Here is a 26006-nt window from a genome sequence, read left to right on the forward strand (position 1 = left end):
AAAAAATCCTTAGGGAAATAAAGTCCTCAAGATACAGTCTCACTCTAATATCCCTTCTCCTGTATTTGATGAGAATAATGGGAAAGACAATTCTTGAGGAATCCATAACTTCAGTAACACAGGCCTCCAAACAATGACGAGATAATTTAATTACTCCGATTTCCTTCACAGATTTGTGTTTATGCCTAGTGACAGTGTGTTAGAAATGACTTAGACCAAAGAAGCAATTTGATTGGTTAATGAGGAGTCTAAGAATGATAATTGAATTTGATGGAATTCATTAGTTAAGACATTCAAGCATATATTCTACAACCCCAATTATGTACTCTAACATATGTAATAGTCACAATGTGATACATGTACTTCATTGTTGAACTAGGCACTTTTGAAAGAGGAAGACACAGTATGGCACAAAGAAATAACAGCCTGACACAAATCTTGCCTTCGCTCTCATCCCCTTCCCCAATACTCTTGCTGAAATATCATCTGTATAGCAGGGCACAGAAGCACAGAGGCAGATGCCATGGCATATTCTTTTAGAATGCAAGGCTGCTCAAGATCATCTACAGATAATGAACCATGACAACTTCAGATCTGATGAAGTACAAAATGAAAGTGAGAGAAAGCACACATGTTATGTAAGTGGCCAGGGCCCCATCAAGTAAACTAGCACTTGAAGGGCATGAGCACTAGTAATAATTTCAAAAGATGTGAAAAATACGATTTCCTTTAATATCATAGGACACTTTTTAAAGTAAGAGATACAGCCCTTCAACCTTCTACACAAATGTGTTTCCCCCATGAGATATGCACGGGGACAGAGGGATGCATCAACAAAACCTATCAAAGTTTCTGTTTTTTTCCATATACCTTAATCAGGCAGTTGTAACACAATGCAGAGGAATGAAGCAATAGGCAAATGAACAGCCTTCCAATCTCAATCCAGGCATTCGTCGCTCCAGCTCTTGCTGGTTCTTGTTTTCCCTTGAGAGAGAAAATAATAGAAATAATCTATGAAAATGCTGGCCTGCAACTCTGCACTTGCCTTTACTCCTGACTGGGGACATAGACTTGGGCTTATGTAGCTCATTCATTATTCACGCTCTGCTTTGGCTTCCTCAGTTCCTGCTTGTGCTAGGTGCTTCAGGCTAAGAACCAATAAGTATGAATCATGCTGACATAAAGAAAAATCTAGAAGAATAAATGTTTCAAGAAAGCAAGTTTTTTCTTTTTCCTCCTGCATTTCTTCTGACACATTCTGTTCCGTGGCATTGGTGTACTGAAGAGAAATAGCTTGGGCTGCCACTGAGGAGCCCAGTGGAATTACCAACTGCAGGGAATTATCTCTAAGCAATTCACACTTTGTTTTGCTAACAAGACTCCTTGTTAGGATACTGGAGTGCTATCCTTCTCTGGCAATGTTCCCCCACCTTTCAGAATTATTGAAAAGCTAACTGAATCTATTTTGATTTGTGAATCTCTTTGTAAGCACCAGCAGCTGCAGCAGTGCTAATAAAAAGGGAAAGCATTGCTATTTACCTAGGAAGGACACTGAAATACTGCACATACAAAAACAACTGGGATGTGGCAGATCTCTATGCAATATTTTAATAGTTCCTTTCCATCCTTGCTTTGTTCTTTCCCCCCTCCCTTTCAACCCTTTTTTCCCCCCATTCTTTTCTTCCTTTTACTCTTTTCTTTCATATGCTTCTATTGCATTTATCTATTCTTTGATATAGAACAACCAATTATCTTATATTTCAGATCATTAAATAATGACTTTAGAATATGAGATCTCAAAATAGTGAAGGAGCATATTTCACACCATGGAGACACAGGTAGGGAACCGTTATTATAGGCTGAATCTTCTAGTCCCAATTAAGAAGGGAGGGTTTGCAGATTTCAGTGGCTCTGATAACCAATCAGACCATTCAGCTCCCTTTACAGTTTGGGTTTCAATTCTCCAGAGGAAGCTAACATGGCAACACCCTGTTATTTGAGGATTCACGTTTTCCTACTACAAGAGAAATGAATACACAGTCCCCTGCAGCTTTCATTATATTCTGAATAGAATTTTATAGTTCCTCAGCAGTCATTGAGGAGTCCTATTTGTTAACTAATGGAACTGAATGGTTCTGGCATAAATCCACATAAGAAAATCTGAAGGTTTATTGGGTTTGGGAAAACCTTTAGTCCTTGGGTTGAAGGAATAGATGCTGCATAAGAGCACATTATTTTCTGAGTGGCTTCTGAGCTCCACTTTGCCTGGCCGGGATAGACAAGGGCATATATATTCCAGCTCAGGCTGTTTCCAATATAAGTACTTATTTATTATCTGTGATTTACTCAATGAATATTAATTGAGTGTTTATTAAGAACCTTATTTTTTGCCTTAGGTCTTAGGGATAAAAAGAAAAAAGATAGCTTCTTGCCTTTGAAAGGGTTAAACATATGAGGGATTAAAACAATTTATCACTATATAAGTTGATCAATGCCACAATGGAGATTTAGAATATGCTAGATGCTAAAGAAGGATTCTCCCCATTCTCAAAGAGAATTCTAATTTTTCATATAGGAAATATTTCCAACAATGTATCTTTATGCTAATGTCTGTATGTGCCCTTCAGAGTGCTAGGCATGAGGTGATTAGTCAAGTCCTGGAATTGTTTAACGATTTACATAATTGTGGCTTTTCACAACTGGATCTTTTTTCAACAATGATTCCAAGGGGAAAAAGTGGCTTTTTCCCCCACTAGAAAGCATTGAAAACCTTTCTCCCATAGCTACAGATCCCAGAAAGTATCTGATTCCTTAGAGAACATGGCCACCAGAGTCATTTTCTACATATTGGAGAGCATACATGAGTTAGCAATATACACCCAGTCTGGAAGCCAAATAGCAAAGATTAAAAACCATCTGTCATTGAGACTATGAGCCTGCAAGCAAGCACACAGTAGACCTCCAGCAGAGTCTGAGGCAGAAACAGTGTGTGACACAGATTTAAAAACACAAGAGTCGACCAGAACCATTTGTTCAGTCACAGGGTTTCAAAGATATCACCAACCCTCACCAGAACCCACTTTGCCATGTGTTGTATAAAACCATGCACTATAAACCAGAGATGTTTTTTATGGCAATTCATTCTTCCTCCCACACTTGTCTAAATGCTTATTTTGTGGCAAGCAGGATCCAAGACACTGAAAGTATGTTGGCAAAGGAGAGAACCAGCTGCGCCTAGGGCGCCCCTCCTACCCTTCACCCCATGGAGCTTGCAGGCTAATCAAGGAGACAGATGATAAATACACAAGGTGCCTATGTCATTGCGTAATTGAAATTGTAATAAGTTCCTAAAAGGACAGGTAAAATTGCTAGGCAAGTGACAGCTGGGAGCCTCATGCAGAAATCACATCTAGGAATTAGCTGGATTTGGAGGTGGAGGAGGGTAAAGGGGTAGACTCCAGGTGGAACAATATGTGTGTGAAATCCTGAGGCAGAAAGGAACTTCCCATGTTTGAGAAAGAACAGAAACAGGTCAATGTGGTTATAAAGAGTGGCCATAGAGAAGCTTGGGGGCTGGGATGGGAACCATGAGAATCCACTGAAAGATCTAATCCTTTTAGTTCATGGTGAATAATAGAGTAGGGTGGATGGGGGTATTATCATGATTTAAAACAATCTACCGATTCTCAGAAGTAAAATTTATCATTTTGACTTAGGAATTACTTTGCTGGCTCCCTGATGTTAAGTAGGTAGATTTGTTTTCTTCTAAATAATCCTGTATTTTCCTTCCTGGTACTTACTACTCTACAGATACGCTTGTTTGTTTCCTTCTCTTGCTACCACACCTCATCAAAAATCTCTGAGAGCTACAGTTCTATTTATTTTTTCACTTCGGTTCACTGATAAGTATCTAAGGCCTGGAACATCATCTGGTATAGAGTATAGTAGTTTAAATGTGTAGATGAATGGATAATTCTGAACATTGCCTCCCAGATGATGGCACTCATTTAGTTACTTTCACATGAGGTCACCTTTGTTTTTTTGTTTTGTTTTTTTTTGTATAGACACAGTATTATTTACTTTGTTCTTTTCAATTCTTTTCCACATAATGCTTCTATGCAGTTGAAATTATGAGATTTTTTGGGGGGGTGCAGTGCATTTTTTTTTTTTTTTTTTTTTACAAATAGTTTATTGTCAAGTTGGTTTTCATATAACACCCAGTGCTCATCCCCACAAGAGCCCCTCTCTGTGCCCATCCCCCCGCCCACATCCATCAGTCCTCAGTTTTTGTCAGCATCCAAGTCTCTCATGGTTTGCCTCTCTCCCTTTACCCCACTATTTCCCTTCTTCTAACCCATGGTCCTCCGTTAAGTTCCTCCTAATCCTCCTATACGTGCAAACATATATTTGTCCTTCTCTGCCTGAATTATTTCACTCAGCATAACAACATGAGGTCACCTTTGAATGGTAACACCATGTGTTCCTCATCATCTGACACTAAAAACAGTGTTTAGAGTTGTAGCTTATGGAAAAGGTCTAAATAAAGCCCATTTGGGTAAAGCAAATGTATGAAAAATAAATGAGGAGATTAACTTGAAAGCAAAACACATTGTCCTAACTAATGTACATCTCTTAGACTGTAGTTTGCTAGTGACAGAGTAAGATCCAATCATTTTTCAGCAAATTCTCTATTTTCATAAAATTTTCATATTTTCATCTTTTGGTTATTATCGATTTAGAGATGGATACAGACTCTCTTACACCTTGTACTTAGCGAGGAACTTAGTGCACTATACCATAAACCAAATATATGTAGTTTAAATTTGGTACTATTAAAAGATTATTTGTTTTTTTAATGTTTATTTTTGAGAGAGAGAGACAGGGAGCATGTGCAAGGGAGGGGTGGAGAGAGAGAATCCCAAGCAGGTTCTGCGCTGTCAGCACAGAGCCCAACATGGGGCTTGAACTCATGAGCTGTGAGATCATGACCTAAGCTGAAATCAAGAATTGGTCACTCAACCGACTGAGCCACCCAGGTGCCCCAAAGACTATATTCTTATGGCATAGATATAAATTAATAAAAGTTCATCGTTATGAATTTTAATAGACTGTTTCTGCAGAATGAGAGGTTTCTTAATGTAGCAATTATTTTCTTCTATTGAACATATGTACTATAAATTTTACTGGGTTAGATATAAATTGCTTTAATACACCAAACATCTTAAATAATCTAGAGGAACATGCCTAAGATATGGGTTTCCAAGAAAACCTGCCAAAGTTACTTGCTTATGATGCCTTAATTTTGACGTATGCATTTTCATTATTTTCTAGTATAATTTTTAAAAGGCTACTTTGAGTCTTTAATATGGAATATTAACTTTATAGCAAACTTTGCTATAAAGTTAATATTCCAAAAAAATAGTCAATGTAGGTTCAAAGATTCAGTAAACCTTGGTAAATATAAAAGATTAGTTTATGATGCATTACCTTGGGTTTTTGACCTTATGTATATGCAAATCACAGATGATATACCAGTAAATTACCCAAAACCTAAAAATTTAAAGGATAATTACATTCAAATATCCCTTGTGCCAAGGCTCCCTAGACAATACTGCATAGAAGAATCCTGTCTACAAGAGGCAAAGGCAAAGAGTGGGGGACAAAGTAGCACAGATACATTTTTACTTGGCACTGTTCCAGTGAAAAATAATTTTTTCCCAGTTAAAACAGTAATTTAGGTGAAAGTGTTTGCAAATTTTGTCTGGACTATAGAATGCAAACATATTTTAGGGATTGTCTAGTTCTTCGTTTCATTACCTATTTGGTGGAGACTACAGATCCAAGAAGTCTGCAACTCCCTGAAATACTATGTAAAATTGTATTTATGTACTTGTGCATTTATGCCAAATTCTCAAAAGAGATCAGTAATTCCCTCCCCACAAATGTGCGGAAATGGAAATACACTTGCCCAGGCAAGCTTATTAGTAGCATAGTGGAAGATGTCTTGATTCTCAATCTAGAGAGGAAAAAAATGCCTTTGTCATCATAGACTTCATACTTCCTTCTTATAATGCAAGATCCAAGTCAAGCCAACATAGCACTTTACTTTTCTCTAGGAATAGAGTTCAAACAGTTTAAAATACTTAAACAAGAATTTGCTCTATTGTTAGAGTTTGTTTGTTTGCTTTTTTGGCAAAAATGTCAGGGAGAAATCCTTTTACCATATTCGTCAATCCGAGATGAAAGCCATAAAAATTTTTATATAATGTTTTTCTCTTGAATCAATCAGAAAAAGTGAGTTTCAAAACCTGGCTCTCTTGTTCGATGTAATCCGCAAAACAATGCCATCTATTTTCATCTTTTTTTTTCTTGAAGTCTCAGCATAGAATACACTACGAATTTTAACAACCTGTTTTTGTTCAACTGATTGCCTTCAGTTTCTCTATTCCTTTGTTACTAGGGACAAATGAAAATACATTTGCAAAAGAAAAAGAAATATATTCAAGTTTGATTTTATTCAAGAGGTTTGGACTGCTTTATGAGATAAATTTAGTTAAGAAAGGAATCTAGTCTAAACATCTGCTAAAACTAGCCAACATGCATATGATCCACTGACCATTGTGAGTTTCCAGATACGTACTAGAAGCAACGCTAGCAACAGTTGACCACTGTGGCAATACAGGTGAACTCTGATCTAAAGTGCAGATAAACTTTGGGACAATAGATTTAGGACAAGCACACAGGCCTGGAAGGTATATATTAAAAATGCATTATTAAATACAAATATAGGTGTGTGTATGTATACACACATATATATGGCTGTATGTGTATACACAAAATGCATTTTAGGAGATTAAAGCCAAAGTGATTAATTTTACAGCATTTAGTCACAGCCTCGATTTAGCAATAATTCTTGGATTGAATAAACCAAGAGATTAAAAATGTACTCTGCACAGCAATCAGGCTCAAGTTCCAGCAGACTGTCTGATATGTATGAGTGGAGTGGGGAAAGAGAACAAGCAAGAACTTGTAGGTAAGGTTGGAAATCTAGGGATATGAAATGTAGAACCAGAACGCTGACGTGTTCTTGAGTTTTCTTTAGTTGCTTGCTTCAAAAGGTACTCTTTTAATAAATTTTTCCATAAAGCATAATCACTAACATTTATGCTGTTTAATAAATTTATACTTTTAAATAGTTTGAAATAACATTGGCATTGTTATAAATATGACTACTTTACTATAAATTCATTTTATGAAAAAATAAATGGAATCTTATATAAACATTTTTTAGTAATATTTACCATAAAGAACTGAATTGATCTTTCAAAGACATTTTTGGTTGTGATCGGGTCTGTCTTCAGACAGCGTGACTTCAAATCCAAAGTGTAGTAGTTCCTACCTATATTCCTCAATTTCCTCATCTAAAAAAAAGGTGTAGGGGCACCTGGGTGGCTTCATCGGTTAAACATCAACTCTTGATTTCAGCTTAGGTCATGATCTCAGCATTGACCTTGAGTTGAGCTGGAGGCCCATCTGGGGCTCAGTGTGGACAGCATAGAGCCTCACTGGGATTCTCTGTCTCTCAATCCCTCTAACCCTCCCCTGCTCACATTCTATATCTCTTTCTGCCTCAAAATAAACATACATTGAAAAAAATTAAAGGATATAATCATTCTCCAACATTACTGTTGAGAGGATTGGAGAAACTAGTTCAATTAAAATGTTAGCACATACTACGTCCTATCGGGTCAGCTATTGTTATTGTTACTATCATTATTGATGAAATTATTATTATTATTGAGACAGAGACAGAGAGTCCCAAAAGGCCCCATGCTGTCAGCACAGAGCTGACATGGGGCTCAAACTCATGAACCTCAAAATCATGACCTAAGCTGAAAACCAAGGGTCAGATGCTTAACCAAATGAGCCACCCAGGAGCCCCTAAAATTATTCTTTTAAATATGAAATTAACAAAAATTCAGATTTGAAAACACTACAGCGTAGAGGTTCCCATTCTTAAATGCTGAAATATAATGACAGTATATTGAATTGTACATCATTGTACTACTTGTTATTTCATATTGTTTTAGGCACATGCCACATATTCTTATGTTGCATCTAAATCTCCTACGGGCAAAAATGTCAATTCATTTTTCCTTATCTCTTGCCTTCTGCGTCTCCTTTCTTCTTTTCTTTTTTTTTTTTTATTAAGATTTTATTTATTTGGGAGACTGAGTGAACGAGCTGGGGAGGGGTAGAGATTGGGAGAAAGAGAGAGAATCCCAAGCAGGCTCCATGCTGCCAATGTGGAGCCTAACATGGAGCATGAATCCACAAATTGTGAGATCATGATCTGAGCTGAAATTCAGAGTCAGCCAGGCACCCCTCTGTTTTCTTTTATATCAGCACATATTTATTGAACACCTACCTGGTGGCAGGCCCTTTTGTAGGTCTGAAGTTGAAAGGGCAAGTAAGACAGATAAAACCTCTGCCTCCATGTTGCTTAAGTTCTTGTAAAATTCAATGAAAACTCTGTTACTCTTTGCTAAATTCAATATCAATGCCAATGTTGGAGTGTCAAATACAAAAATAAAGACATAATATTTTAGAAAACATGTTTAAATGAAGCAATTGCAAAAGACGTAAACTATCATAACAAGACAGCAAAATCATGAAAAACTAACTACAATAATAAAGGCAGAGTATACTAAAGGTAGAGTGGTTATATATTATTTTCTGGTAAATTTTAGCTTTTTTTTCCCATGTAAGTAAGTGCTAAATAAATTAGATTAGCAAAGTTTATAGTTAAGCCACAATAAAAATATTTTAAATTTGTAGTAAAGGCTGTATACTTTCATGAAAAAAAAGATCTAAACAATCATTTAATCACTTTTTAAGAATTTTTAAAATGTATTTTCTACAATAATAGCTTATTTTGAAAAAAATATTTGGCACATCCTCCATATTTATGTCCTATAATCAGTGTCAGAAGGATCCAGATATGAGGAAACCCAGACATAGCAAGTATAATGCAACAGAATAAGAAAGCCTCTATTGAAATAGCTTGTTCTTGTAATAATAACCACCAACTTGTGATTCTAAACTTCATAAATTGCCTATTTTTAAATGATATATTTTCTATTCTTTGTATAAAGATTTTTTTAAAAGCCCAATTAATGACTGAACCATTCATTCATGATACAGATAAAATTTTAGAATGACTAACACTAAAAAACTATTTTCTTGATTTTTAAAATATATACATATGTATCAGTGGAATAGGTTTATTTTGCAATCTCTTAGAACCCTAGGAAATACAATGTAAGAAAATGCAAATAATAACCTAAACTTACTATAGTAGAATATATCTATTTAAGTCTGAAGCTTTGTAATCAATACATTGTCTTGTGCAAAGAGATAATATCTCTTGATTGAGAATCTTGGATCATTAATTTTATTTAGTGATGTCTTTGACGTTCAAGCCTCAGGTTTCTAGCATGTGGTTGAAGGCTATTGGATTCTTTATGAAGTCCTTACTAACCTATGAGGAAGATAATACTCTTATTCCCACTTTACAGATTAGAAAACTCAGAAATAGGATTATATAACTTGATCAAGGTCACATCTGTGAGAGGTTGAGCTGAGACTTGAACTCTGCCTATTAAGCTTTTAGGCTAGTGCTCGATGATATGACACTGTGCTATATTTCTCAATGTATGGTCAAAAGATAGTACCTAGCTAAATTGGCTCATTTTTTTTTTTATGATACTGCTGAAATAGTAGAGGATAGGCATAGTATGCAGATGACTTATTTTAATTTAGGCAGATTTTTGTACTTGGTTTTCCAATTCAATATGATGCCCCAAACTAAAACCAGCTCCCTCAGCTTCATTTCCTCTCTTTCTCATTTGGTCATGTGTTCATTCATTTATTCACTTAGGCAGAGTTTGTTGTTGATATACAATGGGCTAAACACACAAACACAAATGATGCTTTAGTCAGGAACACCATTTGGAGTTGTCTTTGCTTCCTTCCCTCTTTCTGTAACCAGCCACGAGTCTATCAATTCTTTCTTCTTAATGTTTCCAGTAGCAACTTGCCCTTTTCTCTCCATTTCCACCATTAATAGATTGAGACTATCTCAGGTCTTTATCACTGGATTACAGCCACCAACTCTGGAATAATCTTCTACCTACAATCTATCCTACACACCAATATCAGATTAATTTCCCCCCAAATACAACAACCATTATTAGCAGAGAAGGTACTAGTTTAAAGAGCAAAAGATGAATCTAGAGAAACTTAGAAGTTTTCTCCCCGAAGATAATCTGGATCCCCTCCCAAAGCATTCTTCATAAAGTATCCAGTGAAAATGCAAAACTAAAAATGCAAAACTGATGAATTATGTTACTTCCCCATTTAAAATCTTCAGGGCTCACTTTTGCTCTGAGGACATGTCTTAGTTCCTTATGCTTAAAAGACTACTTCTTGGACCCTGCCTACTTCTCCAACCTCGTTTTCCCATGCTTCCTTCAGTTTTTATGTCCTAGTCAAATTGAACTTCTGGAACAAGTCAAGCCATTTCCTTTAATTTTCACTGGACAGCTTCCTATTCCAATTCCTTACAATGGCCTAGATGGCCTTTCTTGGCCTCATCTACCATTCTGTCCTCCTCGATCTTCTCTAGACACATGGGCCATTTCGCTGGCCCATCAAGCCCTGTTTCTACTCATGATCTTTGCACCTGCTCTTCCTTCTACTCTTCATAATCGTTCCCTGGATATCAGCATGGCTCATTCCCTCGGTTTAGTCTAGGAGCCCCAAAAAGACTACTATTCTGTCGACCTTGGGCTAAAAATCCTACTCTTTTTTCTATTTTTTACCAGTTCACAAACAAGTTTAATGTTCTTAATACTACATCAAAATATTTATTTCACCTCAACTATCCTTTTAATCATATGCTCAGCTTTCTCCTTTCCACTGTAATGCTTTAATAATAAACTTTTCTGCATTCACTTCCATATAGCTATTAAATCTTTAGCAATCTGGCTTCCCCATTCATTCTACTAGTCATTATGAACATCATAACTGCCAAATCCAACACCTAGTTCTCTGTTTTCAACTTCTCTACATCACTGAGATTGGCAAGGACCATTTTTATGATGTTAAAGCTTTGATTCTGTATCAGTGCACACTTTTTTTTTGTAGTTCAGTGTTTTATTTAGGTCTGTTTCTGCTTTCTCTTCCTTTATCATATCCATGTTTAATTCCATGATTTTCTCCTCATCTCTCCAGTGTTTCTATATTCTTGCACATACTCCACTATTTTCTTTTTTTTTTTTAATTTTTAATCTTTATTTATTTTTGAGAGAGAGATACACACACAGAGTGTGACTCTAGCTCAGGCTCTGAGCTGTTGGCTCAAAGTCATGAACTGTGAGATCATGACCTGAGCCGAAGTCAACCCTTAATTGACTGAGTCTCCCAGGTACCCCTCCAGTATTTTCAAATATGACTGCTTTGCAGACTATTCCTAGTATTAAATATTTAGCATTGGCTTCTTTACTGTACCTTAGACCCAAATTTCCTCCTGATGGCTCTCTACTTATAAATGTCCTGCTGGCATTATGAAACCCACTAGCCTCAAATGAAATGTTGAGTACTTCCCCCACAGCTTTCCTTATTTTGCATCCCTTAGCCCAGTATTTGATAAGAAAATTTAAATTTATATTTGACTCCACCTAATTTCTACTCCTACATCTGATTAAGTGTCACATGTTATGAATTGTTCCCCTGAAATATCCCTGGAATTCTTTCCCTTCTATTCTATCAGTCCACTAGCTAATACAGGCCCTTATCATGTTATTGCTTATATGTGCTTTAGCTTCATAACTGATGTCTTGCCTTTAATATCCTGCCACTTCAATGCAAGCTCCACATCTCTCTGCCCTCTAGCCTTGCTCTCTCTACACTTATCAGAGCACTTTGTATTGCTATTAAAAGACTTTATTCTTCCAAATACTGTAGTTGATTGCATACACGTCTGCTTTTGCCATCAGATTATTAATTCCTCAAGGGCAGAAGTGGTATCTTAGCCCTTTTATATCCTCCATAGTGTCACCTTGCCCACAGTATGCACTTAATAAATATTTGTTATATTGAGATAAGATAGGTGAGAAAAAACAATTCAGTGAATATGTCATCACTATACAAGGCTTGCTGAAATGCTATTCTCTACTGTGACATAAGAAAATAACACCATATCATTGTCCCTAATAGTTTATGCTCAATATTCCCTAATATTTTATTTATTACCCTTGGTAGTTAGTTTTAGAATAATTTGGTAGTATACTGGAAAAATTAAAGAGAGTAGAAGCATCTATTGATTTAGTATTCATGAAATTTAAAAAAATCAATGATTATTTCACTTAAATTTATCTCAATACCTATGTGTAAGACAATGTTTTAAGAATATTAACCTTGAGTTTTTTATATGTGTAAAAAGAACACAGAAGGAATTGTCCTTACTCCAGTATCATATCCAAAAGCTATGAAAAGGGATTAATTCACATGCGCGAGTTTTGATCATAAATTCTGGCTAAGGCTCTATAAATAGATAGGTGACTTACCTTGTCAATGTTTTTATTCTGACTTATCTGAAACAAGTGATATGATGGATGGATTTGCCATATATGTTGTAAAAACTGAAAATGTGGTGTAAAAGCAAACTATTCTCGATAGACTTCCAAGCAAAATAAATCAGCAAGATGATGTAATAGAAAGACTGCAGATCCTTAGATTTAGAAAGAGTTGGAATTGAATTGTGACTTTAATATATACTAGCTCAGAAGTCTTGAGAAACAATTTTAAAACTCTTGAGTTTTCTCATCTTTAAAATAGTGATAATGGGACCAGTCTTAGAGTTATGAGAATAGAATAAGATAAAGTATGACAAATAATTAAGATGTGTAAATGTTTAGTGCTCAGCACATGCTGGTTACTTTTCACTATCTTGTCTTTCAACAGAACAGAAAATAGACATAGTCAAAAAATATGACCACTGAATTAATAAAGGGTTCATTATATTCATTTTTACCAAGAATATTTATTGATGGTCTACTAGATTCCAGGCAACATGATGTCTTAAACAATAGAGTATAATGTTGTTAAGGGTTCTGGTATCAGATCAGCTCTAGGACTTACTATATGTAATCACTGGCTAGTGGCTGATTCCACTTCCCACCTGTGATAATCATTTTAGATGTTAAGTAGCAATAGGACTAGACCTAGATTTGAGAGAGAAATGTACTCGATTTTAAGTATCTATTATTTGAAACACCAGCAGGTTAACCAGGCACAAATATTTAGTAGGAGGCAGAAATAGAGGATTATAGACTGTATGCTCTAGGAAAGCAGTAGTTGTGTCCAGTTTGCTCAGTATTATATTTTCCTATACTCAGAATATTGATCAATCAGTAATAAGAACAATGACAACAAAATTGACACAACACTTACCATAAGCCAGGTTCTGTTCCAAGAATTTTACATATGTAGTTCATTTAGCCTTTATAACCATACTATGGAGTAGGTGCCATCTTTTCTGATAAGAAAATGAGGCACAAACATATTACATAACTTCTTCAAAGTCACACAACCAATAAATAAAGCTGACATTTGCACCAAAGCATTTTGGCTTCAAAGCCCATACTCTCAACTATTCTCCCTAAAATGCAAAACTAAGGAACAAAGAACAGATGTGGGTGCTAAGGGTAGAGATTTGAGATTGTTCATATATAAGTGAAAACGGAATCGGAGGCGATAGCTGAAATCTCTCAAGGATCTATAAAGACTAAGAAGAGAAAATGGCTCAGTATCCTTAAGGAACACTAACATTTAATACAAGGTGGGCAGAGAAAATGTAATATGGTTAAGAATCAGTCACAGGAAGAGGATTGTGTTGGAGGGCAGAGTAGAAGAATCTTCTAGAAGTAGAGTGTGTGTCAATAAATTAGAGATTCAATGCATATCTCTTGGAAGAGTTATCTCAGAGCCAGAATGACAGAGGACACAGAATGGGGAATAGAATAGAATGTAGTGGTATATCACGATGCAGAGAATAGGCAGAGCAATAATTTTATGTGTGCACTACTAATCGTTACTCAGAGGACATTAGTAGTGTGTGACATTTGGGATATAGATCAACTACCATTTTCAGGAACTAAAACAAGGTATCTCTTAAAGGCTTAAAAAAATCCCAGTCTTTAATTCCTAAGAAGTAAGTCAGACAATATTCTTTTTTCAAGATGGTGGGTAAAAATAGAGGTAAAAAGGAGTAGTAAATTCTTGAAGAATTTAAATTATGAACAATATTTTAAGGTTTAGATAACAAGATTAGGAATAATTTCTCATTTCAGACTGGGTCTATTCCCTTTTATCTAGTGCATGTGAAAGAATTTTCCTCCATAGAATATCAGAATTTATTGACATTACTAGTAATTACTAATAAAGTCTTCCCATCATGTTAGAAGTATATAGAATTCTAAATTCTTCATATTCATTTGGTAACAATGACCCTGTTACATATAAAGTCCAGGGGCTACATCTTTCTTTCTTCCACGCTAAGAACAGAAGAAAATTCATCAGCTTTGGGAACCCAATATTTTGTTTTTCCAAAAGAATTCTTATTTTTCTCACAGCTCCTCACTATAAACAACTTAAGCTGTTCTGAGACCTGCTGGCATTATTGATTGACTTGGTCAATTGCAGGAGATTAATATTGTAAAGCATACATGTAGGTATGGCCATAGTTTCACATTATCTTCATAGTGCAAATTGTGGAAGAGCTTTTATGCCACATACAGCATGCTTACTGTTGTGAACATTCAATATAGATTTGATATGTACACTCAGTTCATTTTTGGATAGCTAAGTTTTGGGCCTTATCTCAAAATCTCCCAGAGATTTTAGAGAGGATATATGAACTTCCCATCCCTTTATTATAAATTAACTCTAAATCTGAAAAAGAATATAGTAGCAGATAAAGGATCTTTTTTCCCTCTCTATTAACCTGATATGAATTTTTAAAAATTCAGATACATGAATATGAATTAAAAAGAAATTGAGTTTGTACTTTATTTTAATACACAACTGATTCATAGACCAAAATAATGAAAAAAATCTCAAATGATCCTTTAGTGTGGAGCTTCTGAGAAAATACACATTTAACTAACGATTCATTTTTTTCACTTGTATTACATCTATTTATGGGCAGCTACTATATGTTGGGATCTAAATTAATTATAATTAAAATTTAGTTAGGCAAGGTTTGGAGGAGAAAGTAATCCAGGGAGATGGTTCAGTGTGTGCAAAAGTTCTGAAGTGACACAGCTTGTAACCGAGGCAGTTGAAGCACGGAGAGCAAAGGGGGAGTGGGGAGCCATAAGGTTGGAAAGATAATGGGAATACAGATCCCAGACATCCCTGTATGTCATAGCAATGATTTTAGACTTTTTTCTTGTACTTTACAAAATAATCAAAAAACTTTAAGGGGGTAGTAACTTGATCAGAGTTGAATTTCAAAACACTGCTTTGACTATGGCATGGTGAACAGATTTCAGAAAAACAGTAATGGAGAAGTTATACATTGCTTACTTCCAAACTCAATTAGCCATATCCATTGTTCTTATAAGTGAATTATTTTTTTCAAGTTATAGGAACAGCTTGACTTTAGAATATCCCATATAGGTTAGAACTAAGAACATACATAGACCAGTTTCTCTCCCTTTCCCCCACAAACACACTCACATATATCCATCCACTCATCACATTTGTCTAATCTCTTTGCAAAGCTGATGTATTTGCTTGGTGTAGTACTTAGGTCTTAAGCTAGTTTTCTAGTAGTGATGCTCAATTTTTATCAACCATTTATGGGCTACATAGGATAGACTTGCACAGAGGAAAGTAAAGGTACTTTAACCCTGGGGTGATTACGATATGAATTATAATACCCAAAAAAGAACACTCTTGAGTGATTACTGTGTGCCAAGCAGTGCTGTAAACACTTTACCTTGTATTAAGTTATTTAATCTTTGTAACAATTCGCTACTTCCTATGTATGCATGATCTATTGTATAACTAACCTCCTTGAGATTGCCTAAATGATGTGACTCAAAATTTTGCGGAGACAATCTGTATCAGCACAGTCCAAAAGTATGAACTAAGCCAAGCCAAATTATTAAACCTTAAAATTTCCTCCCAAAAGGAGAGGGAGAGAGAAATCCTATAAAACAGCAAACACAACCTGATACTCTCATCTCCATAAACTTCTTAAAAATGTCAATAATTTCCTCTAACAAAACAAGGGGAATGTAACAATATTATGTTTAGTCTCTGATTGGTTCTGAGGAGTAGAAGAGCCAAAAGGTTTTACTGTGAAGTGACTCAACTATGGCATCAGAGACTTGGTTGAGAGGATGTGATCATTTACTAAATGTGGCACGCCAAGCAGAAAAGATGCATTTATTGCCTCACTATTATTCCCGTTCAATCACAGAGCTTACATCATCTGGAAGAATCTGGTGCTAGGTGTCCTTCTGCCAAAAGAGTTTTCAAGTTACCATTACTGATGCATAAGAAGTGGTCATAAAAGTAATGTAGGCTACACTTACCTTCTCATTTTCTTACATGACGTACTGCTTGTGATCCAGAGAGAGAGCAGACTACCTTAGGACACGTGGTTGCAAAGCTAATATCCCCACTTCAGAAAACAAATGGGATATAATCAACTTCTATAAAGACACAAAGGCAGTTGACTGGGTCAACGTGAACTTGCTGGCAGCAATTCTGAATCACTAGAATTTAAGGGGCTGACAATTGTTTAAAACCTGAAATAACATCCTTGTGACAACAGCAAATATCGAAATTCCACACAACAGGCATTTCGAGTACAGAAATGCAGAACTCCAGAGAGGGAGGATGAAAATAGAAGTATCTTTGAAGAGAACTGTAGATAATTAATTGATGACAAATTTATATGGGGCTATAAAAATTAGAATTCCATTGGTTCGATACTTTTTTTTTTTGCCTCCATTGCCTGTTCCTTAGCCAGTATGTGGACACGGATACAGATCACTGGCAGGGCTAATGAAAATTTTTGCAGATCAAGTATAATCTAACATATTTAGTTCTACAGAGAAAGGCATGGAAGGTTCTTCTTTAAAAATTTCATCTAGCCTACATTTTCTCATTTGAAATTCTTCAGAAGTATACCTCATTCCAATTCACATCTCACAGAAACCATCCCTAACCCTACTGATCTAAGTGAGAGTCACCTCTATATACTTCAGAGCATCCCATGACCCTCTCTTAATATGATACTCATGCCACTGCCCTGCACTGGCATCTTCACTTGCTGGTCTTTTCCAGTAGAGTGTGATGTCCCAGAGGCAGGGAATATGTTTATACATCTGTTCATTACACCTAGCTCACCAAATAGTTTCATTAGTTGTTAAATGATCTCACTTCTTTTTTAAGATAAAGAGTTAGGTGACAAAAAAGTATTCAGAAAGGTGTTATTCTTCCAATTATTAAATATACTTATTTACCCATTCAAGAAATGAGCATTGACTTTCCTGATCACTGTATTGCCAGATTGTTGTATATATGTGAATTACAGCAAAAAATATTTTTTAAATTCCCTAAAATTTATGCCATTACTTAAAGTACTTATTAAGAGGAAACCTGGAAAGGCGAAATAGATCTAAGAGATTGGATTAGAACAAGGTTAAAACCCAAAATAGTTAAGATTTCTTTTGCTGCCTTTTCTTTTCTTTTCTGACCAGCAAAACTCTCAACAAAGCATACGAGCAGTTAAGGTGCCATTTTTATTAAGTTTCTTTATTTTACAGTCTAATACTCAAAACGTTCTTAAACAAGACTTTAGAAAGGAATGCATTCTTCCCAACTCTGGCTTTCTATGGTTTCTCAAAATCATCAGTAGGGTTTGTTTTCTGAGTCTTGTAGCTCATGCATTTTAGTACTACATTCCTCAGAAATAGAACCACTCACTTCATGGCTCCCCAATCACAATACAACATACAAATGCACGGGCATCTCCAAAGGACACAGAAGCATTTCCAGCTGTTACCTCACTTCACTGAGTCCCTCCCAAGCTTAGATGGCTGCATTATGACGGCATTATTAGTCTGAAACAGGGTCGAACCATTCTGTGATGGCCACACACTCTCTAAAGAAGCCCTGACACATGGGGCACCTGGGTGATCTGTCAGTTAAGTGTCCAACTCTTGATTTTGACTCAGGTTATGATCTCACGGTTCATGAGTTTGAGTACCTGCTTGGGATTCTCTCTCTTTGCCCCTTTCCTGCTCTCTAAAAATAAACATAAAAAAAAAAAAAAAAGCCCTGACATCTGTTGTTCTGTAATAAGAATAGAGCCTATATGTTTGATTACTTCTTTTTAGGAGCCTCTTATAAGGACTATCCATCAGAATTATTGCATCGCTTAACCCCTCTCATTTGTGTTCGTGTAGAATAATCTCTTTAGTGGAGTACACCCTCATTTACATTTTAAGGTAGCAGCATCAATTCATTAGCGCATGTTTGTAATAACAGATGGGTACTGAGGGATTAAGGGACATTTGAGACACAATAAAATCAATATTTTTATGTAAGGAAGATTTTTAATTATAATTATTCTTAAGATTACTATCTCAACAGCTCTAAATATTTAAAAATATTTATTTGCAATTCTATAGAATTATACTATAAATACGTTTATAAAATATATTTAATGAGAAAATTTTTCTCCTGGTTGATACAGTACTTCTAGAACACTCCTTAAAAATGCCACAAAATGGAGCTACTAGATAACATACACAGCTTTCTATCTTGTAAAAAAAAAAAAATTAACTGAATAATTTGCTGAACTGAGAATCAGGTTTAAAATTAGCATGTTATAAGAATAAATATTTACATATGAAATAATTTCACATACATTGTGTACAATGGACTCTTTGGCCCTAAAAATATTTTCCTCAATTGATAATAAATGGATCTTGAATGTTTTCACACTTGCACAAATGATACAAAATGAGATTACAGATTGATGTACTTTCTTTTGTTTAAATGATAGCTGCAAGTAATAAAACTCAATCACTAGAAACAGTGATTCATGCTATCCTGAATTATCTTTGCTATGTGCCTGAACTTGCCCGGTAAGGACTAGGTAGGAATTGTACTATGAGAATATATAAAGGAAGTGATTGACAAACTTCTGTGTTTAGATTTGTGAAATAAATTAAAGAGGAATTTGGAGTATCTATTGACTCCTTGGTTTCCAAGTGATAGATTTTGTGTGCAATGATTTTATTGTGGTTTGGAGTTACCTGGGCCTCCGAAGCATAATCCATTTATTGAAGGGTACTTGGAGAAGGGAGATAAACCTTTATCTCCAACTGTAACTTTCTTTACAAGGAAAGATGAAAGGTACACTCAAAAGTGGCTTTTCTTTTCCTTGACAATTACAATTTGAACAGAATTCGAAGAGGCTGTGATCTCAAATAAAGCTATGTAGGGATTTAGGGGATAAAGAGGAAACTGAGGGAAAGGAAATGTCGAAGTTGTTTCTAATGATGTTTGAAAATTATCGGAATGCTAGAATACAAATAAAAACACAGACTGAATACATTAAAGTCTTAAATGATTATGTAACTAAATATGGTATAGTGTTACTGCTTTTCCATATTTTGCAGGATCTCTGTATTTATAGATTTCAGGAATATTTTTTAAATAACTTACAAGATTAAGATCTTTTGTTTTTAACATACATACAATCTTGCAAATTCATCTGAATCAAAGAAAAAGTATACATTCAGGCCAGGTCAGTGTATTTTGATTCCTAAGAAAAGCAAAGAACATAGGCTTTTTATTTAGAAAGACGAGGATCCAATTCTGGCTCTACCCACTTACTAGCTGTGCGACTTAGTCATTATGAGGTAACAAAATGCAATAATAAAATCAACCTCACAAAGTTTTTGTGACAGTAAATATTAAGCTAAATGCTAGAAATATAGTGTTTCAGTAAGTAGAATAAGAAAGTGGGAAATTTTTCATTTAAATAGAAAAGAAAACCCTAGAAATACCTGTTATTCTTCCCTATAATCAAGGTTTACTGTCATATTCTCCATTAACTTGACAAGTGATAGATAAACTATGCAGAATGTTTGTCCATTGGTTTTCCTCAATTCCTGGACACCTGGTAGGAGTGAGCATATATAACCTTCAACAGCAAATCTTTTTGACATTATCTCCCTGGTCCTCTGATACAATGACCTGAGGGTAGAGTTCATGGTCACTCTGTTGACCATTTTCATTGAAAACCATTGACCTGGGTTTCCTACTTGATATTTCTCTTTTTACTCAGAAAAGGCTTTAGGGTCTAAATGGGTCTTTAAAAACCAGCTAAGTAAGTGTTCCAAAGAAAGGAGGGCTGTTAACACATTTAAGCAGAAAACCATCAAAAATGCAGAGAATAGAAGTGGTCCATACAGAAAAGAGAAGGAACACAATTATGAAGTATAAGCTTTGATATGCAGAATGAATTACAAAACAATTTCATAATTCCAGGATTCTTATATCCGAATACCACTAAGTCATCAACAGAAGACTCTTGGTTATCGATGAAATATAGTAGTATTTTAAATAGCAAATTATCGGGGCACCTGGGTGGCTTAGTCGGTTAAGCGTCTGACTTTCGCTTGGGTCATGATCTCGCGGTTCGTGGGTTCAAGCCCCGCGTCGGGCTCTGTGCTGACTGCCAGCTCAGAGCCTGGAGCCTATTTCAGAGTCTGTGTCTCCCTCTCTCTCTGACCCTCCCCTGCTCACGCTCTCTCTCTCTCCTAGAAATAAATAAAAATATAAAAAAAAAAAATAGCAAATTATCTCATACAGAGCCTGCTACAAAAGGTGAGGGTTTTTAATACTTATTTTACTTATACTTTTGGTTTTCTTATTTATTTATTAATGAAGTAGTTAATCAGCAGTGGTTTTAATAAGGTAAAGGCCTGATCAGTGATATTGAAATCATATTTAACATGTGTCGGCCAATGGCGATAATGCAGGTATCTCTACAACAAGCTGTCAATTTCCATAGATCTGAGCTACATCCAGGTGATGACTGTCCTCTCTGACCATGTAACTCTTCAACTTCATCTCAACTCTTAGGCTTCCCACAACTCTACCTTTACTGCAAGAGTCTTAATATCAACTTTATTAGTTCTTAAAATTAATCACAATAAAATGGAATGACATACTTCATTCAATACCATTCAACCACACTTGATAGGAGCCAGGCACTATGCCTGTTATGTGGGTGCAGCCCTGGAGAGAGAGATGTGCTGCTGGTCTTGAGGCAGAAGATATTCAATAGAGTAAAGGCAGAGTTTGATTAAGGAAACCTAAGAGATTACAAAGTACAACACAGATCTACTATTAGCACTAGTGCAATGACTTCTAATGTTGGTTATCTAGCTTATTTAGTATTTAGCAAAAACAAAAATCAAGAAATCAATTAGCTTTTTGCTCTAATGACCTTTATGACCCTGAGCAACAACAAAATCTTTTAAGGGATCTGTCATTAAAAAAATAAAACTAATAAAAGCCTCCAACCTTCTTAGTAAACTGTAATGCTAAGATAATGCTCCACCTCCATTTTCTAGAATTATTATTTTCTTCATGAAAATAAAAAAGGAACTCATCATAACAGGAAAACTTTTATTAAGATGGCTAACCTGTATGTTCTTAGAGTTCCATAATTATTCTTTACTAGTCTCCTGACTATATAAGGTCATATCTTAAGAAGCATCATAATCTTACAACAAACTGCTCTTAAAATATAGTCTGCGTACAAATGCCCTCACCAGTCATTAATTTTAATGATAAACTTTATTTTTACTTTTGATGAGTATTTTAAATTTAAAATGATTGCCACTATTGTGTCAGATATTTAAGATACATCCTTTAAAAACATCAAAGCCTCCTGGAGTTTCCCTTCTTACAAAGGGAGGGACATTAACTCACTTAATCCTCAAGGCAATTTGATGAGGTAGAGTCTATTAATATCCCAGTTTTACAGATAAGAAAATGGAGGATCAGAGAAGTTAAATAAATTGCCCATCATAGAAATTACAGGTAGAGGAGCCAGGATTCAGTGTGCCAAACTCCATCAGTGTGCCTCCAGTCTCTTTGACTGTATACTTTATGTTGAATTGTTCCAAATATTTCTCAGAATGTATTTCACTTGTGTAGAAATATTTATTAAATATTTCTTATATTTAATAAATTTTAAACAAAAAATAGGTTTTATTTAATAAATATTAAATTAAAAAATTCATTTATTAAATGAAGTGACATAGTACTAGTCACTTCATCAATGTTAGTACTCCATTATTACTAAGGTACTCCCTTCCAAATATACGCTATGTTTTCAGTCAGAAAAATGAGACCTAAATTCAATACAGAACAAAGCAAGTTCATTTGGTCATAATTCTTCATAGTATAGAAGCTTCTATCTTTACCCACCACATGTCCTGGCCTCTTATACTACCCCATTCTACATTTACCCACACATTTCAGCCAAAAAAGAATATTAATCTTAAACTGTGAATTTGACCTTAAAATTTCTAAATACACAAGAAAATGTAACTGATCTGCTAGATGACCATAGAGCAAAGAGACACACATGCACTCCCTGTGTGTGTGTGTGTGTGTGTGTGTGTGTGTGTATACACACATAAGTATATATACTACATCTAGATTATATAACATATAAATAAATATACTTACATATTATATGTAAGTATATATACATATGTGTATATGTATATGTGTAATACCTTGGCAGAAAATAGAATGCATAGTACCCTAAAACTGTTAGGTAAAGGACAAGAAAGATTGTAATCTTCCTGGTCATTATAAAGATCCAATTCCGTGACACTAAGGCTACCAATGATACCAATGAAACCTCTTCATGACAAATAAGTATGTAATGCTCCTTGAAGTCCAACCTTTACGATCCCACTCAAAATATACTGACAAACCCCAAATGGTGTGTTTGAAAATTAATCAAGTAACATTTTTATTCTTATCCTCTGGATTTTGATCATGCTGATGATCCCAACACTATCTCAATATAACATACTGTATAGCTGCTGGGCAAGACTAAATGGGATTTGTAAATTATTGTTAAACTCCTGAAAAATCATATTTTTCCCCTTTAAGGTATTTCAAAATGTCTCAGAAACTCTGTTTAAATGCCACTTTAAATTGAAACAGCATTTGATATCAAAAAGTACTGCTTTTATAGGAGAAAGGATGGGAAAAAACTAGAAATAGGAAATTACAAAATTGAAAAGAAACTCTCAAAGGCATATGAACTCAGCACATGCATGCACACAGTTTTCCCATCTTCAAGGTTCAGATAAAGATTTTAATTAGCTCCCTTGAAAACCGTTGTTAACACTAAAATAAAAATTCCATCATTACTGTCTTTTCACATAGTACTCAGGATACCATGCCCCAAAATAGAATTTAAATCCCTGATTAACACTGCAATAAAAGAGTAGAGAAATACAAGACAGGCAGTGCTGCATTAGTTTAAGCACATGTTAGTAAATAGGTCTTTAACATTTAGCATTCATTATTGTACCCAAATAGATGAATTACACCTTGTATTCTTTCTTTTCATGCTAATATTTAACAAGTCTCTACATGAAAGCTATTTGCTATTCATAGTAACAAACATACCATTATTTAAAAATGTTCAAGTTTAACTATCACATGTAGGGCAAACCAATGAAACTGAATTGGGTTCATTATTTAGAGGATATTTACATCTCTCTCTCTATATATACTTATCTCTACAGATACGTCTATATATCTTTCCAGGTATGCTCCTGCCATAATGAAAGCTATGCAGGGCACCTAGAAGAGCATTTTTAAGTCTGCCATTCATTATCTTTTAATTGTTTTGAAATTTTAATTATGACTTCAAATATAAAAGTTCTTAAATTAATAAGTGAAAAACTTATGAATGCTCATTTAAGTTAGAGTATACAAATAATGGAAGATAATGTATGATTGAATTTTGAAGCTGTAATTTGCTACAGCCTTATTTTCATGGTCAAGGTGACTTCTGGATATACTGAGTGAATCCTTACACAGAACTGTACCAAAGAGAAAACAACATGTGTCAACCCTGTGGGTGGAGGTGACATGCAATTTAAAATGTCTAATTACATGTTTCACCTTAGCTAAACATCCTGAAAGATGACATGATCTAATTGCAGATTAATGCATTTATTTCTCTAAGGCCACAAATGAAGTAGCTAGAGGAAACATTTCTCTGATTCTGTAAGCACTCCAAGAATTCTATTAAATGTCTTTGTCATGTAAATCTGAATAATTGTCCCGCATATCACAGACCCCAAAATATAACTAAAATATTAGTGGACTTTAAACCATCACTAAGGATTGTTTTTAAACTTGAGTAGGTATAATAATCAGCCCTGGCTAGGAGCCCAAAGCAAACTAAGCTAGACCTAATGAAAAATCTGATACCCTGTCTTCTGGTCCCTCCTGTACACCCCTACTTCCTATTCTCCCTCTCCATACCCTAACTTCTTTACTTCTTGAATTTTTTAATGAAAAAATTCAGAAACTTTTCCCTCTGGCAAAGCATATTTATGTTTTCTCAACTTCATACTGTGCTATGATTTTTCAAATTTCATTGAAATTTGTGTTTGCTGGGTGCCTCAATTCTTTCAGGCATTGGTTCTGGTAGATTATGCAGTTTGTATAATGTCTCAACACCACACCTCAATTCTTTTTAAACCGGGTGAGACTTTAGAATTTGATGATGATGTTACTGTGTATTTACTGGTTCAATCCATCCATAAATGCTCTGAGTATTTATTAATGTGCCATACTCTGTGCTGGAAATAAAACGATGAACAAACGCTATCTAAATATATTTAGAGTTAAAATAAATCTACTGAGTGTAATAACAGCACATGAGCAATATGTGCTCTGAGAAGAGGTTCGTTTTAAGGTTGCTCTGTAGAATCAATGTTTCCCCAAAACTCATATTTTGAATTCTTAACCATCAATGTGATAGTAGGATGTAGGGCCTTTGAATAGGTAATTAGGTCATGGGGGTGGATCCTTCATGAATAGACTTAGTGCCCTTATAAAAGAGACCCCAGAGAGCTCTCTGGCCCTCTCCACCATGTAGGACACAGCAAGAAGGGCATCATCTGGTAATTTGTTATTGCAGCCCAAAGGACTAAGATAGAGGTGGAATCTGAGACTGATTTTATATATATGTATATTTATTATCTACCTATACAAAATACGTATCTTTTTCAGCTCTTCTCTATAGTGTTCAGCCCTATTTTCATATTTTGTCATTTTATTCAGCCTCCCAATGATATAGCCCCATAACCTATCTTTCAGAATCATTCATTCATGCATCAATTCCTGACACGTCTTTATTGTGCCCCTTCCCTGTGGTTAAAGGCTGAGGGTACAGTGATAAAGACAAGACTGATTCCCTCAGGGATCTCATGGGGGATTAATTAACAATTTAATTGCAGTTATTGAGTGCTAGGCATGTCAAGTAAAAAATTCTGTCCTCATGGTTTTGTCATTTAAGATTAACCTTTCTGTTCTTTCATTCCATTCTAATTTGCTTTGTTTTTAATAGATTATGAAAAAAAATAGCTCAGGAATTAGAATGTGATCTAACAAATCTATGTAGTCTCTACTTAGGGAGTACCACAAATGTCAGTCTTTTCTCATGGAAAAGGGTTGTGTCACCTAGAGCAATCTCATACAGCAATGGCCATTATGGGAGACCAGAATCTACACAGTGTTCCTTAATACACTGATTGAATTCTGCCCTGTTAAAAAAAAAAAAAAAAAAAAAAAAAAAC

The 26006-nt window shown here is 35.1% G+C and overlaps 1 protein-coding gene across 3 annotated transcripts in view; it reads right to left on the reverse strand.

The window, feature by feature from the left end:
- Positions 1-26006, reverse strand: part of SYT1 (synaptotagmin 1) — a 552995-nt gene that overhangs the window by 426403 nt on the left and 100586 nt on the right. For 2 of the 3 annotated variants that reach the window (XM_077770206.1, XM_077770204.1), the window contains exon 2: positions 871-984. The exons of the other annotated variant lie outside the window; for it this stretch is intronic. The gene's annotated coding sequence lies outside the window, so the exon portion shown is untranslated. The remainder of the gene's footprint in view (positions 1-870; positions 985-26006) is intronic. 3 annotated transcript variants of the gene reach the window in all.

Source organism: Crocuta crocuta, unplaced genomic scaffold, assembly GCF_008692635.1.
Source record: "Crocuta crocuta isolate KB4526 unplaced genomic scaffold, BGI_CrCroc_1.0 scaffold317, whole genome shotgun sequence".
Classification (NCBI taxonomy): domain Eukaryota; kingdom Metazoa; phylum Chordata; class Mammalia; order Carnivora; family Hyaenidae; genus Crocuta; species Crocuta crocuta.